Below are 15,412 nucleotides of genomic sequence, written 5' to 3' on the forward strand. Positions count from 1 at the left end.
TTATTTTTTTATTTTTTTTAGAAATATGAATAAGTATGAACTGTAACAATTGAAATACCTTTAATGGTATATGGTGGTAAAAGTAAAAAGGATTAGCTTTTTACTATTAGTAAAAAGGATAGCTTGGATAACAGCTAGAACATTTTTAAATTTAATTAGGGAAATTGTAATGATTGAAATATTTTTAATTATATATTGTGATGAAAGTAGACATGATTAAGTTGTGATTTGGAGGATTATATGGGCAAAACTATTTGGGTTATTGGGAGAGTTTAAGATGTGAAAATGAGTAACATAAGGGGAAAGCTCTATTTAACTAGGGAATTGTAATAATTGAGATACTATTAATTGTATATTGTGTTGAAAGGAGAAATGGTTAAGTTGTGGTTTGGAGGAATATATGGGGAAAATTATTTGGTTTATTATTATTGGTAAATATAATTAATTGACTTGTAAGAAATTGGATTGGAAATAATTGGAATATTCATGTTCATATTTATTAATATACAAAAAAAGATAGTTATATAACTAATTGATTTATATTAAAATTTTGGATTTGTATTAAACAATTGTAATATTACATAATTAACCAATGTGAGGATGGATATAAAAATAGATGACAATAGGAAGGGGTATAATATAGAATAGAAGGGAAAAATTGAATTTGATTAAGATTACAGATGAGGATGAAGGGTAATATTGGTTTTTTACAAAAATAGATGAGGAATAAATATGGCAAAAAGGAAATATAGAAGTTGTAAATTTAATTGAAATGACTAAACACTGTTTAAATTTGTGAACCAGCCAAATATTCTGTTCAAAGAAAATACATTGTATGTTTGTATGTGTGTTTGTCTAAAAAATAAAAAAAAACTTTTTATAAAAAAAAACAAAACAAAAAAGGTAGGTGCGTCTTATACTCTGGTGCGTCTTATACTCCGAAAAATACGGTAGGTATAAAACACAGACACACAAATCCATACACAGCAGCTGAGAATGGTGTTGTTGAGAGACGGAATGGAGTCCTACAAACAGGGTGGATTTGATTTAAATCAAGTTGATTTAAATCATGATTTAAATCATGATTTAAATCACTAGTAAAAAGACTTGATTTAAATTAACTCGATTTAAATCAATTTTTAAAGAGCAACTGTCATCTCTGCTACTCCTTTGACCCACTGTTGACTCACCGATAGTCCCAGTGTTGCAGAATATACAGCCTTGTGCTACATAACTAAGCTCCATTTCATGCTGAATAAACTAAATTATTTATGTATCTTAAATAGAAAACTATCTTATAATAGATTTTTACCCGAAAAGTTTTTTATTAAAATAAAGTCAATAAAAATCAAAAAAAGTCTGATTTAAATAAAAAAATCCGATTTAAATAAAAAAAAATCCGATTTAAATAAAAAAAATCAAATTTTTTTGATTTTTTTAAAAAAATCATTGATTTTTATCCACCCTGCCTACAAACCATGAAGGACTCACTGCTGGAGGATTCTTGTCTGAGCAGGTCATATTGGGGTGAAGCCATGTTGACGGCTCATTATTTAATTATTAGACTGTGGAGTTCATCCATAAATGATACTCCATATGTAGTGCTATATGGGGGAAAACCAACTCTGGCACATTTAAGAGTTTTTGGAAGCAATGCGTGGGTGCATATTCTTTTACTGTTACAAAAAGCAATTGGAAGAAAGGGACAACCAAAGGTTAGAAAGCTCAGGTTTATGGGCTATGAGCCAGGTTCAAAAAGCTATTGTTTTAGTGATGGGAGCAAAAGAATAGTGATTTCCCGGTCTGCTAGTAAAATTGGAAAAGAATTGATGCAAATTTATGGAATGATTCCCTTAGTGATGGTGATCCACTTAGTGATGGTAACTCACTTAGTGATGGTGTCAGTGTTCAGGGAGGAGAAGCTGAAAAAGCTGTGAAGCAAGACAGGGTTGAAACACAGGAGCAGTCAATGCCACGCAGGTCAGAGCGATGGAACAAGGGGATTCCACCTGACAGGTATTCTGCTAGTAAAGTTAAAGTATATAATGTATGGTATGAGCCAACAAACTATAAGGAAGTATTGGCATTACCTAAAATTGAACAAATAAAGTGGAAAGAAGCCATGGACAAGAAAATAAAATCCATGGCTGAACAAAGTGTTCACATCTATGACTTTGCCACAGGGTAGCAAAGCTGTAGGATGCAAATGGATATACAAGAAGAAAGTACTGTCCAGTAATGAGATCCAGTATAAAGCAAGGTTAGTGGCACAAGGTTTTTCACAGTTGAAAAATGTGCACTATGATGAGGTATTCACACCAACTGTAAAGAGTGAAACATAAGACTCGCACTAGCATTGGCAGCGGCACATGGCCATAAAATTTGGCATTTTGCTATAACCACTGCATTTCTCAATGCTGAGTTAGAGGAAGAAATCTACATGGTTCAAGCACCAGGGTATGAAAGTAAAAAGCCTAACATGGTGTATAAATTGAACAAGGCCATTTATAGGCTGAAGTAGTTAGCCAGGAATTGGAATACATGTTTAGATACTGCATTGCAGTGTCTTGGGTTCAAGAATTGCAAGGCTGATGGTTGCATGTACACTGGAAAGTTACAAGGTGGGGATTGTCAACTATTAGCATTTGTGGGTGATCTTTGTTTCATTGCAAAGAATGTATCACAGTAAAAGGGTTCTCAAGTATTTGAAGGAAATTGTGAATGTGGGTCTTCAAATACAGGTATCTGAAGAATATTAAGGTAATTTGATTTTGTTTGTATTCCAGTTATGAAGGGAGGAGTGTCAGAGTATGAATATTCATAAACTGGAATAGATCAGCCAATGAATAGGCATAGCAACTAAGTCAATCAATGAGGGCTGTTTAGGAGCTGAGACAGACCGGAGCCAGGGCATGCCTTAGTCTGCAGCTTCTGAGTCTGTGCAGAGAAACTGAAACTAGTTTGCTACTGGAACTGAAAGCAATCTCTCCTCTGCCTGTGAATCTGCTGTTGGTATTGTAAATTTACTTCATGTATTATTGTGTTAATGAATCCTGCTGCATCAGTTTATCTGCGTGTGCTTCTGGATTTGATTTTTGCAAGAAACTCTAACAGATGGTTTGGTTTTTTTTTTTTTATCATAATGGAACTGCTTTTGAGATAGGTTACGATAATTGTTCCAGTCAATAATGGGATTCTGTTCTGACATTAAGATTGGCACATAGTATTTAAACATCACTTTTGGTTTATGAAATAGTTTATATTTTCCTTTCTTTCTGGTATGCGTCCTATATGTGTATTTATCTATACATTGTACTTTAGGGTTCTTACCTTCTTACATCCTTTCTCAGTTTCTTAAGGGGAGAGAACACAAGAATGATCTTCCCAAGTTCTGCATCCTGTTGGCTAAACTAGCCTATTTCTCCTGGGTCATTTCACAGTTTGCTTTTGCTTCTGCAGTGTATTGAGAGGAAGGCAAAAGTTGTAAAATGAAAATGTTCTTCTGCAACATTTTTCAGTTTTATCATACAAAGTATCCGGAGCAAGACCAAAAAGAAGCTTCTCCTGCAGTCCATCTGTGATTGGTGACCTGATTGTTTGACAGACATGCCCCCTGTTTAGCAGTAGAAGCCCCAATCCCTGGCTTTGGTATCTTACATGTAAGTGTTCACACACTCATGATCTGATTGTAACAACTGTCTCAGAGTGGTAGGCCAGCCTCAGTGTGGACTGATGGCTCTGCTTCATCTTTTTCATTTTTTTCAGGCTGATCTACTTTCTTCCTGCTCCCAATACGATGAAAGGAAATGGCAGCTCTGAGGTACACCTGCCGGGGTTTGCAAGTGCCTAGGTGGCCTCAAACTCATTGCTCATCCCTTTTACCAGCAAGGTAGCAGTGTAGCTGCTGCAGGAGAATTGGGTGAGTCCAACAGTTGACTTTTATGTAAAAACAAACTGCAGGCTTCCAGTTCTTTTTACTTTACCGACTCATTAATTTTTCTTCTTTTGCTAAGAAATAAAACCACCTGAGAAATATGGGGTAGAATAGATGGAACATTAAGATAATTCGAAGTTGTTGTTTAAGAACATAGCAGTTGGAATCATCTTCTGTGATTTGTACTTCATTTGATTTTTCAGATAAAAATAGCAATGAGATAAGCCATTTAGTCATTTCAACATGATTATTTTGTAACCTCAGCCCAATAAGTTCCCCAATAAAGATGAGACTTATGCCACTTCATCTACAGAAGAACAGTCTGTTCTATATATTTAAGGCCTTACTAGCAATCCCTAGCAGCAAGTGAATTCCCTACAAAACCTTAATCTATCTAACTATACAGAAATCTCAGACCCCAAAATCAAGTGACTAGATTCAATTAACAATTTAATTACACATATTATTTGACTTATAATCACAATTGGAACTGGAATTGTGGTTCAAAGTCATTGTGGTTGTAAGTTGAGGCAACTTGTGATTGGATTGGATTTTACAACCATTTTTATCACTGTTGTTAAGTCTCCATGGTTATTAAGGGAAGCACATGCTCTTAACCCAATGGCTGTTTCTGCAAATGGCAAAAAAGTCACAAAATGCAATCATATGACTGCAGGACACTACAATTCGTCATAAATTCAAGCTGGTTGCCAAGTATCCAAAATGTAATTATGTGACGAGGGTGGTTGTAAGTTTGAGGATGGGTTGTAACCTTTTTTCAAATCCATGGTAGTTTGAATCGTTGTTAGCTGAGGGCTACCTGTAGTTCCTCCACTGATATGATTTCATTGCAGATCCAATTGCCTGTCATGTTTTGAACTGGGTTTAGAAAGTTGCTGAGACAAATATCCTTTTCCTCATTGTTATCCTAGTCAGGAGAGCTTGACTCAACAGGACTTATTCAAAACTGGCTAGGGGATTTATTCCAGTTGCCTTTTTCACTTGATGCTCACCTTGAATTTACTTACTTTGACTCAGATTTGGCTAATCTACATTGACTGCAATTTTTTACATAGATCTGAAATCACTGAATGTGTTGGTGACCCTCAATAACCACAGAAAAAGCACAATGTTTTGTGTGTTTCTTCAAGATTTTGATGATTTAACTGTAGAAAAATGAAGCATGCTTTGAGCACTCTCCTGCTAATTTCCAAGGCAGCTTACCATAATACCCTATTTGAGCCAGAAAGTGTACTTAGTGTAAACTTTGGCTAAAGATTTCTGATCACAACTTCCTTCTGGTAGTAACCCAAAATATATATTTATTAAATTTATATGCCACCTATCAAATATGGGGGCTTACAATGTTATAGTTAATGATATAAAACAAAGCATCAAAAAATTAAAACATTGGGCAGCAAAATCAAACCATAAGTTAACAAATTCCTTGTGTAAGTTAACAAATTCCTTGTGTAAGTTAACAAATTCCTTGTGTAAGTTAACAAATTCCTTGTGTGTCCACTCACACTTGGCCAATAAAGTATTCTATTCTATTCTATTCTGTTCTGTTCTGTTCTGTTCTGTTCTGTTCTGTTCTATTCTATTCTATACAATAAAGTGATCAAAGAACCAATGGGTACATGGGGTAGAGGTGGGATCTTCTACTAGTCTCCTAGCCACTTCCAAAATGAGACACCTCCAATATAAAATATTGTTCCTAGGAATGCTGATCTGACACCTACTTTGATATAATTCCAAGAGCTAGACTAAAACAATTTTAATTTCCCATTAATATTATTTGAGAGTTTTATTGGATTTCAGTGCTCCTGTACTATCTATTGTTTAGATATTGTTTTTTGAATTGTATTACATTTTGAATAGTCATTACATTTTAATTTCTCTTGTACAAGTGGCCAGAGAGAACTATACAAACTAAAAAACAAATAAATATTTAAATAAAATGTTGTTTATGAAGTATTTGTTAACATAAATTGTTTAAATGATGGCATCATAACAGAATGAATGTCTGGTTTATATGTCAACACTAGATGGCAGTGCTATTTCCATTTAGTTTTTTAAAGTTAAGTATTTCTAATATGTTTTCAAAATCTTTCCAATCTCCTTTCTTCAAAATAGACCAAAATTATATTTGCAATTTTGTGAGTTCTTTATCTTTTTTGAAGTGATATACAATCAAGGGGCATAAAGTTATGCAGTATTAATTTTAATTGTCTTCCATTTGTGGTTAGTTCAGGCTTATCATTAAAAGGAATGTAATATACAATAGATAATCGGTTCATCTTTTTTTTTTTATGTCTGGATTTAAGTTGGAACTCTCTAGTTTGTTAGATGTAGTGATGTTGCCTTTCTCCATTCCCGTATTCATGCTTCTCTTTGCCAGCTTTATCCCCTTGGTTCCGCTATACTACTTAGGAACTCAGCAGTGAAATCCAATTTTTTTTACTACTGGTTCTGTGGGTGTGGCTTGGTGGCGTGGTGTGGCTTGGTGGCGTGGTGTGGCTTGGTGGGCATGGCAGGGGAAGGATACTGCAAAATCTCCATTCCCACCCCACTCCAGGGGAAGGATACTGCAACATCCCCATTCCCTCCCCACTCCTGGGGGAAGGATATTGCAAAATCTCCATTCCCACCCCACTCTGGGACCAGCCAGAGGTTTTATTTGCCGGTTCTCCAGAACCTGTCAGAACCTGCTGGATTTCACCCCTGTAGCAACTGCATTCTGACTCAGTTAGAGCATTCTGTGAGTTGCTGTTCCCAGGCCTGCATCTGTTCATAACAGAAAGTTAATCCAAGCAATATGTCTGGTGATTTACTTTGCAGCCACTTTAGACATCCTAAATTGGGGAGGGGATGATACGTGTTTGTTTTTTATTGATTATCAGTCCAAGCCAAAAGGGTTTTTCTTACAGTTTCATAGGAGGAGCACATTAACTTTGGCTGTTACAGGTTGGGGAAAAAGTTCTGACTTTCTCTAAGCATTTAATCTGCAAAGCACACCAGTGCCTTATTAATATATAAAGGCATGGTTTTTTAAAAATACAATATGTCTACTACCTGAGTTGAATAATTAGAAAAAAAGTGTGACGTTTGGGGACATTTTGGTTCTTAGTCAAACTATGATTTAGGTATTTCTGATGCAATCTCGCTTCACAAGCCCCAGGCGTGGTTGATAGGGCCATCAATTTAATAAAACAAAAAAATCAGAAATTTGCAACCAAGTTTACTGCATTAAAGGGGCTGGTTATGGGACTATATCTATCTTCTCTGAGGACGAGCCTTGCCTAGTGCTGAGAGATAAGTAATGTCTGCTGAGAGATAAGTAATGCCTGCTTCCTGATCTGTCTACTATATACCTTTCAACAGTTGGTGAAGGCCTTTCTGAATCACTGTCCATCAAGCTCATGCAAGGTATATGAGCCTCAGGATTATCCTTTTCCCACCCAAAAGCTTCAAAATATGCCAGATGGACCTAAGAAAACCTTGTTCACAATCTTAATACCTGCATAGTCATATCACACACCCTCACAAAACAAACACCATCTTCTCTCTGGCTTAGTTATCCAGGAATAGAAATCCATTCACAAAAGGGGTCAAAGCCAAAAGGAGAAATACCTGATACAGACTAATTTCTGACATAAAATATAGGAGTCCCTGCGGATTTTACTCTGGTAGCCGTAGCTGACTATAGAGGCCGATGCTTGTCTCTGTTTCAAGGCCATTGACATTTCCGTGGTCATGTGGCCAGTATGATGTCATGAAGCACTGTTACTTTCCCACTGTTACCTATTTATCTACTTGCATTTGCATGCTTTAGAACTGCTAGGTGGGCAGGAGCTGGGATGAGGACGGGAGTTTACCTGTTGTGTGGTGCTCGGGTCTCGAACCCAGGTTATCAGCCTACAAGCCCAGTGTCTTAACCACTGAGCCACCGTGTGCGTGACATAAAATCTAAGGAAATAAAAAAGCACTTAAAATACAAATAGCAATAAGAACATCCTGTGTAATGATGGGTACTCTCTTGCTATAAAGGTAAATTATCTTTCTATTCATTACACAAAGTTCTTATGAATATGACAAATAGATATGGGTCATTAGTCATGATATGGGTTTTAAATCTGTGAATTAAAAGAGAGCAATTTTTCTTTTTAATACGTTGAATTGTGAGGATGAGGTGACAAATTAAATTAAGGAATGACATCTTCATGAATTTTTTAGGAAAGATCCTATGGTATGTTCGTTACCTTGAGTTATTTATAAAAAAAAGCGGGATTAAAAAAAACTTTTAAAAAGTGTAAATGCTTTTCTGTAGGAGCAATGACTTTATTCTGTTAGCAACAGGTTAGCAGGTTAGCAATAGGTTAGTGTCAGAATCTTTTGTGACTATAAGAAATTGTGTGGTCATGTTCCAAATCAATACTTCTGCCTGGCAAGGAGCAGAGTAATGAGCGCATGGCTCTGTCAGTGCATACTTTTTGGGGTTCCATGTAGTCATCAACTGTTAGGTTTCTCCTTTTTGTCTTCCTGCAAGATACTGCTGGATCCACTGTTCTGCATCATGTTTTGCAGTATCATCTTTTCTTCCTCAAAGTCTAAGAGCCTAGTGGGGAGGTTGAAAACTGTTTCTGATTTCCAGCCTTCAGAATAGATTTTGTGGGTCTTACTTTTGGTAGTTATTTTGTTGATTGGGCTTTCTCTTTTGTTTGTCTGTTTATGATGAATTGCTTTCTCTTTCAACTCCTGTGGTAGCATCCCCTTTGTTTGATCTGATAAATCTTTATCCTGTGTCTGAAGTGTGTCTGCTCCTCTACTTTGATTTATTTTTTTCTTTAAGCAATGGTAGAAATTTGCACTTAATGCAAATATATGCCAGGTTGTTTTCTGGGAAGAAGACGGATGTGCCAGAAGCATTGCAAGTTAGGGCAGCAGTTTCATATCTGTTCATCTTCATTTTTGTTTCTTAAGGTAGCTCCAATAGAAAGGCTCTTCTCAAACTAGTGAACTAAACACAAGTGACTTTGAGGGATGGATTTTTTAAAGGATTCCTCCTTAAGCCCTGCTTCAGCTCTTTACAACTCCCACTTGTTTCCTCAACTTACCACTCACTCGTTAAGCTTATATTCTGGAACTGGGGTACCATATATTTCACTAGCAGGCACTGTAGGTTCCATTTTATTTATTTTCTCCTTGTTGTGGTTCCCTAGTAAAACAGCATGGCAGCATTCTGCAGTATAATGCTTTAGAGCTATCTATATTAACCTCTTCCACCTCTATGGCATGCAACTTCTAAGATCATCAGGCTGAAAGAGGCTTTGGGAAGCCACTTTTTAAAGGCTTGTTTAATGTTTCGTTAAAATGTGTGGTTTCTTAATAATACATATCTAAAAATTTGGGTCTCTCATATAGATATTCATATTCTAGAAAAAGTTTGAGAAATCAAAATGGATTAACATGGGCAAATGGGGAAAGAGCTCAAACCTAAATATTTTCATTTTGTGGGAGGTATATCTCATCTTTTCTAATGCAGGAATTATTCATGTCTGAATACATGCATATTACTTAATATTGAAGCAGAGTAAAAATCTCTATATAATAACTTCAGTCCTATACACATTTACTTTGGATTTTTTTTCAACTTTCAATAGATCTAGATTCATAGGTGTTCATAAATATCTTTCTAGAAGAAGGTAATCTCTGCTCTTTTGGCTACCTTACACTGTGGCACTCCTTGATAGTGGCACTGGCAGTGCTGGGATTGAAGTAGAGGCCTAGGGCCTTCAGCAGTCTTAGCCCCGCCTCCTGACCTCTACTTAGGCTTGTTGCTACTGCTGCCAGGAGTGCATGGGCTACCTTTAGAAGAAGTAAGAACCTGGGAAATGAGCAGATAACGTTAGAAGCTTTGAAAGAAAGGTTTAGATGAGAGATTTTCACAGCTTTCACAGTCTAAGGAAGCTCTGTCAGGGAATAAACAGAATCATCAAATCCAATTACTGTCATGGTTGACCTTAAAGACAGAACTGTGTTTGATTTGAGTTGCAAGGGACCAGAGAGTTGCAATGTTTTTTGTGCCAATCAGATTGAATGACTGAGTCCCAGCAAGCAGTTCACATTCTGTCAAGTCTGAAGGGTTCTTGTCTTCTAATATCCTAGAAGTTAAAATCAGAATTCAAAATTAATGAAAGAAGTAACCTGAAAATAATGGTATGAACTCTAACATACAAAGAGAAATACAAAGTACTTTTTTCAAAAAGAAGTCCGATTAATATAATGGTTTGTACTTTTTGGTTGAAGGAGGCAGTGCAAGACAGAAGGACCAAGGGTTGGACACAATTGTATGGCTAATGATAATGACCTTCTATGGTAATGCTATTGTGTAAAATATCTGTCAACTCAAGCTAACTTGACTGAAGCCATCTTGTGCTGCCTCAAAGTGGTCACAAAGCCTGAGAAAGAAGAGAAGGGGGAAGTAAATAGCCAGCTTACAATCAAAATAAAAAGTTTTCCTGTGGGAACCAAGATAATTTTAACAGGTGGCTGGTGAAGGAGGAGAGGAGCCTGCCAGCTGTATTCATTGGGTCATGTGACTGGTGATACTGGGGAGGGGGGAAGTTTCATTCTTTTAATTAGGTGGAAACTGTGGGAACCTTCAGAGTTGGTGTTCACTGGTTGTGCCAATATGATGTATCCAATAAACATGTTCCTAGAGGAATCTATCTGCCTCGGAGTTCTGCTTTCGATGGGTGCATTACTTGGAATGCTGACAATATCTTGGAATAGTAGTCGCTACAAGTGAAAATGAGTCAGCAATGTCATCTGAATGAAGAAAAGAGGCAAATATTGCTTTAAATTGCAGAAAGAGAAATGTGGTTTGTAAACCATGAGAAGCAGTAATTCTACTTTATTCTCCATTATACAGATTCCATCTTGTATACTGTGTGTAACTGATCGGGACTGCAAGAATCTGATTGTCATATAACTTGGTCTAAATAATCATGCCAGTAACTCTACTTACAAGAATTCTGGTTTAACCTGTTGGGATTGCCAGTCTTGCTGCCATGACTCTTCATCCAAAAGTGTAATAATGGTTAACTATACCTGCACCCTGTAATAGAATATGTTCTGACATTCATAAAATGTTCTTTTAAAAATGAGAGTCAAGTTACATAATGAATTCTTGCCTTTACTGTTGTCCTTATGTGTGTTTATGTTGGGGAAAAGAAGACTTGCTATTGTCATTCTCTGGATTTTCAATTTTTTTTTTTAGTGGATGGAGCTGCAATCACCCTTTACATTTTTAAAAATGATAATAATATTTCCATCTGCATGTGTATATGACTACGTATGTATACTGTGAAGGAGCCAACATATATACATACATATTCACCCACACCTACCCACCCACCCACACACATGTATAATACATATACATATACTGTATGTACTGCTGGTTCATATTTAAGTGATTGTCCACTAGGACTCCAAGATCCCTCTCATAGTTACTGCTATTGAGCCAGGTTTCACCTAATCTGTACATGTATATTTTGGATTTTCTTGCCTAAGTGTAAAATCTTACTTTTTTCTACACTGAATTTCATTTTGTTAGATAGGGTGCAGTATTTAAGTCCATGTGGATCTTGAGCCTATCTTCTGAGGTGTTGGCTATTCTCGACAATTTGGTGTCATCTGCAAATTTGATGAATTCCCCTTTTATTCCCTCATCTAAATTGTTTATGAAGATGTTGAAGAGTACTGGGCCTAAAATGGAACCTTGGGTTACCCCACTGCTTCCTTCCTTCCAGGTAGATATAGTTCCATTAAGGACTTCACATTGAGTGTGATTTGTCAACCAGTTACCAATCTATCTGGTGATGATGCTATCTGTCCAACATTTTGTTAGCTTATGAAGAAGTAGGTTGTGCTCTACTTTGTCAAATGCCTTACTGAAATCCAAGTATATTATGTCACCTGCATTTTGTTGGCCCACTAATTTAGTCACTTTGTCAAAGAATGAAATGAGATTTCATTCATCAAATAAGATTTGTTGGACATGATCTGTTTTTGACAAACCCTTGTTGGTTTCTGGTTATAACTTTGCTTGCTTCTAGTTTTTTCACAGACTTGTTGCTTGATTATCTTTTCCAGGATCTTCCCAGATATTGATGTCAGACCAATTGGTCTGTAGTTTTCTAGATCTGTCTCCCCCCTGTTTTATGAAGATAGGAACCACATCAATTCTTTTCCAGTCCTTAGGTAGTTCCCTGGTGCTCCAGAATCATTGAAAGATATGGTTCAATGATTCCAAGATCAGATCTGCCAGCTCCTTCAGAACTCTGGGATATAATCCATCAGGTCCTGGTGATTTGAACTCATCTAGAGCAGACAACTGTTATTATTTTTTTTTTTTAAATTAGATTTATATGCCGCCCTTCTCCGGAGACTCAGGGCGGCTTACAATGCGTTAAGCAATAGTCTTCATACTTTTGTATATTTTATACAAAGTCAGCTTATTGCCCCCACAAACTGGGTCCTCAATTTACCTACCTTAGAAAGGATGGAAGGCTGAGTCAACCTTGAGCCTGGGGAGATTTGAACTTGCAATAATTGCAGACAGCTGAATGTTAATAACAGGCTTTTAGTCTGTTGAGCTATCCAGGTTTACCATTTTCTTGGTTATTTTAATTTTAATTTGTATTCATTTGTATTCCTAGTCTGTCTTTTACAGTTATGTTTTTGAAAGATTGGGCTGCATTATCTTTTTGTGTGAGGACAGATGCAAAGAATAAATTAAGTAGCTCTGCTTTCTCTCTACTGCATGTTACTTCCTTGCCATCTTCTGTCATTAGTGGAGCAATTGTTTCCTTGCCTATTTTCTAGTTTTTTATACGTTGAAAGTAACTTTTTTTCATTATTTATTACTTTTCACATAAGTTGAAATAGGACTGTATTACTGGAATGTTAAATGTTAAAGATCATTTTGTATGCTGAATAATAATTGATATAACGTATTTTTATTATATAGTTTGTATAACCCATTGGCCTCCAAGCCCCTAATTCTTCCTTAATTATTGTTTGTTACAAAACTATAATTGGTTCCAAGTATTTCTCTTCCATTTATGTTCTATGTATCTTCATTATTTTACTATTAAGTGTTATATCCTGCTTTTCTGCCAGGAGCTAGATGACAAACAACATTCTTTCCTCCTTTCTTTGCCCAAAGTAAGAATCCAGTGACATAAGTTGGTCTTAGATATGGATTGGCCCATAACTGCTCAGGGAAGTAGCATAGTTAGATGTGTATGGCAATAGCCTTCATACTTTTGTATATTTATACAAAGTCAGCTTATTGCCCCCACAAACTGGGTCCTCAATTTACCTACCTTAGAAAGGATGGAAGACTGAGTCAACCTTGATTTAAGACTTAAATACAGTCTTAACCCCCTTTATCCTTGGTTACTTGTACAAAACCGTATTGTCCTGGTTCATTTCCTTCTCTGTGGCTGTTCTCAGTCAGTATTGATAGGAAGCAAAAGGTCCCGCTCTTGTCTCTTGCTTTGCAGGATCCCTCAGGGTTTGGTACTTTTTTCTGCTTCTGTTTAACATCTACAGTACATGAAGCCACTGGTAAGATTATCTGTCACAATGAGCTATATATCATCAGTATGCTGATGATACCCAGCTCTATATCTCAGCCCATGGTGAATTAAGTGATGCCATGATCTACCTCTCACAGTGCTTGGAGGCTGTTAAGGGCTGGAGGGGGAGCAGTGGGCTGAAACTAAACCATGGAAAGATGAAACGGCTCTGGGTTTGGGTTCTTTGGTTCATGAAGAATTGCCATCACCTAACATAACAAGAATTGTTATCACCTTTAAAGTGCTCCATGGCATCGGGCCTAGCTATCTTCGAGACCGCCTGCTGCTACCGACGACCTCCCATCGTCCCGTGTGCTCCCACAGAGAGGGCCTCCTCAGGGTGCCATCAGCCAATCAATGTAGGCTGGTGACCCCCAGGGGGAGGGCCTTCTTTGTGGGGGCACCTACCCTCTGGAATCAGTTGCCCCCAGAGATAAGGAGAATCCAAGACCTTAGTGCCTTCCGCCGTGCCCTTAAAACCCACTTTTTCCAGCAAGCCGGGCTGGTTTAAGAAAAATTTTTAAATGTTTTAATTGGTTTGTATTTTTAATGTTGGGCCAAATTTATATATATATTAATTGCTTTTTAATATTTGTATTCCATGTTTTTTAATTCTGGATGTACACCACCCTGAGTCCTCAGGGAGAAGGGCGGTATATAAATTTAAAAATAAATAAATAAATAAATAAATAAACAAATAAACAAATAAATAAATAAATAATCAATCAAATCAATCTTTGGTTTTGGATGGGGTTACATTGCCCAGAGGGACTTGGTACATAATCCAGGGGTTTTCCTGGACTCACAACTTCTGCTCAAGGACCAAGTAGCAATTATGGCCAGGAAGGACTTTGTGCAAACATAGGTTGTCCAATCAATTATGCCCTTTCCTGGACCAACAAACCTTGCTCACAGTTACCCATGCCCTAGTCACCTCCCATCTCAACTACTGAAATGTACTCTACATGGGGCTGCTCTTAAAAAGTATCCAGAAATGTCAGTTGATTCAAAATATGGTATCCCACATGGTTTTTTTACAAGCCTAGATTTGCACATATGTCACCACTCCTGCGGGAATTGCATTGGTTACTGATTTACTTCTGAGTCCAAATCAAAATGCTGGTTGTCACCTTGTGGTCTTGAAACAGGCCTCTAGAAGGATAAGAGACCTACAGAAACAATACCAATTTTTGACTACGATGTTGATTAAATATGAGGTAAACTTCAGATGGCTGATACCTGAGGGAATACTAGTTACCTGGCACAAAAAGAGATACAGACTGGATTCACTGCATAAAGCAATGGTATTCTATGATCACCACTTCAACATGGATGAGGGACAGGAAGCGAAAGGAGAAATAGAACACAAAGGTCAAGAAGAGTCAACAACAGAAGAAAAGTGTATACAACAAGAAGAAAGTGAAGCTGAGAAAAAGAACGAACAGAGCAAGAGGGAGCAAGAGCAAAGGACCAGAGAGAAATAAGAGTAACTAGGGGAACAAGACCTATATATAAGTGAAGCAATCAAGAAGAAATAAAGATGCTGTCAATTAATATAAATGGATTGAATTCCCCCAGGAAAAGAATTTTTTTAAATAAAACTACAAAGATTAAAATTAGATATAATATCTTTACAAGAAGTACATATTAAAAAGCACCATAATAAATTATTGGAGTATTCTATAAGCCTCACTATTGCAACAAAAGAAAAGAGGGGTAGTGTTATATATTAAAGAAACAATAAATACTAAACAAATTTTTAAAGATGAAGAGGGGAGAATTTTGATGGTGGAAGTGATATTAAATCAGAAACAGATACTTTTAGTAG

General features: G+C 36.7%; 1 protein-coding gene and 2 long non-coding RNA genes across 5 annotated transcripts in view; 2 read left to right on the forward strand and 1 right to left on the reverse strand.

Annotated features, from left to right (window-relative positions):
• The window catches only part of NRG2 (neuregulin 2), a 389,806-nt gene that overhangs the window by 83,028 nt on the left and 291,366 nt on the right, over positions 1–15,412 (forward strand). The gene's annotated exons all lie outside the window — the stretch shown is intronic.
• LOC117662328 (uncharacterized) lies at positions 3,938–11,103 on the forward strand. The gene is made up of 2 exons (XR_004590329.3): positions 3,938–7,984; positions 10,869–11,103. It is a non-coding gene; the product is annotated as an uncharacterized LOC117662328 (long non-coding RNA).
• LOC117662325 (uncharacterized) lies at positions 9,846–13,417 on the reverse strand. Its single transcript, XR_004590326.2, has 3 exons — positions 13,330–13,417; positions 10,965–11,054; positions 9,846–10,098 (listed from the first exon to the last, which is right to left on the reverse strand). It is a non-coding gene; the product is annotated as an uncharacterized LOC117662325 (long non-coding RNA).

The sequence above is a fragment of the Pantherophis guttatus genome, chromosome 3 (assembly GCF_059756535.1).
Source record: "Pantherophis guttatus breed Tessera chromosome 3, ASM5975653v1, whole genome shotgun sequence".
Lineage (NCBI taxonomy): Eukaryota > Metazoa > Chordata > Lepidosauria > Squamata > Colubridae > Pantherophis > Pantherophis guttatus.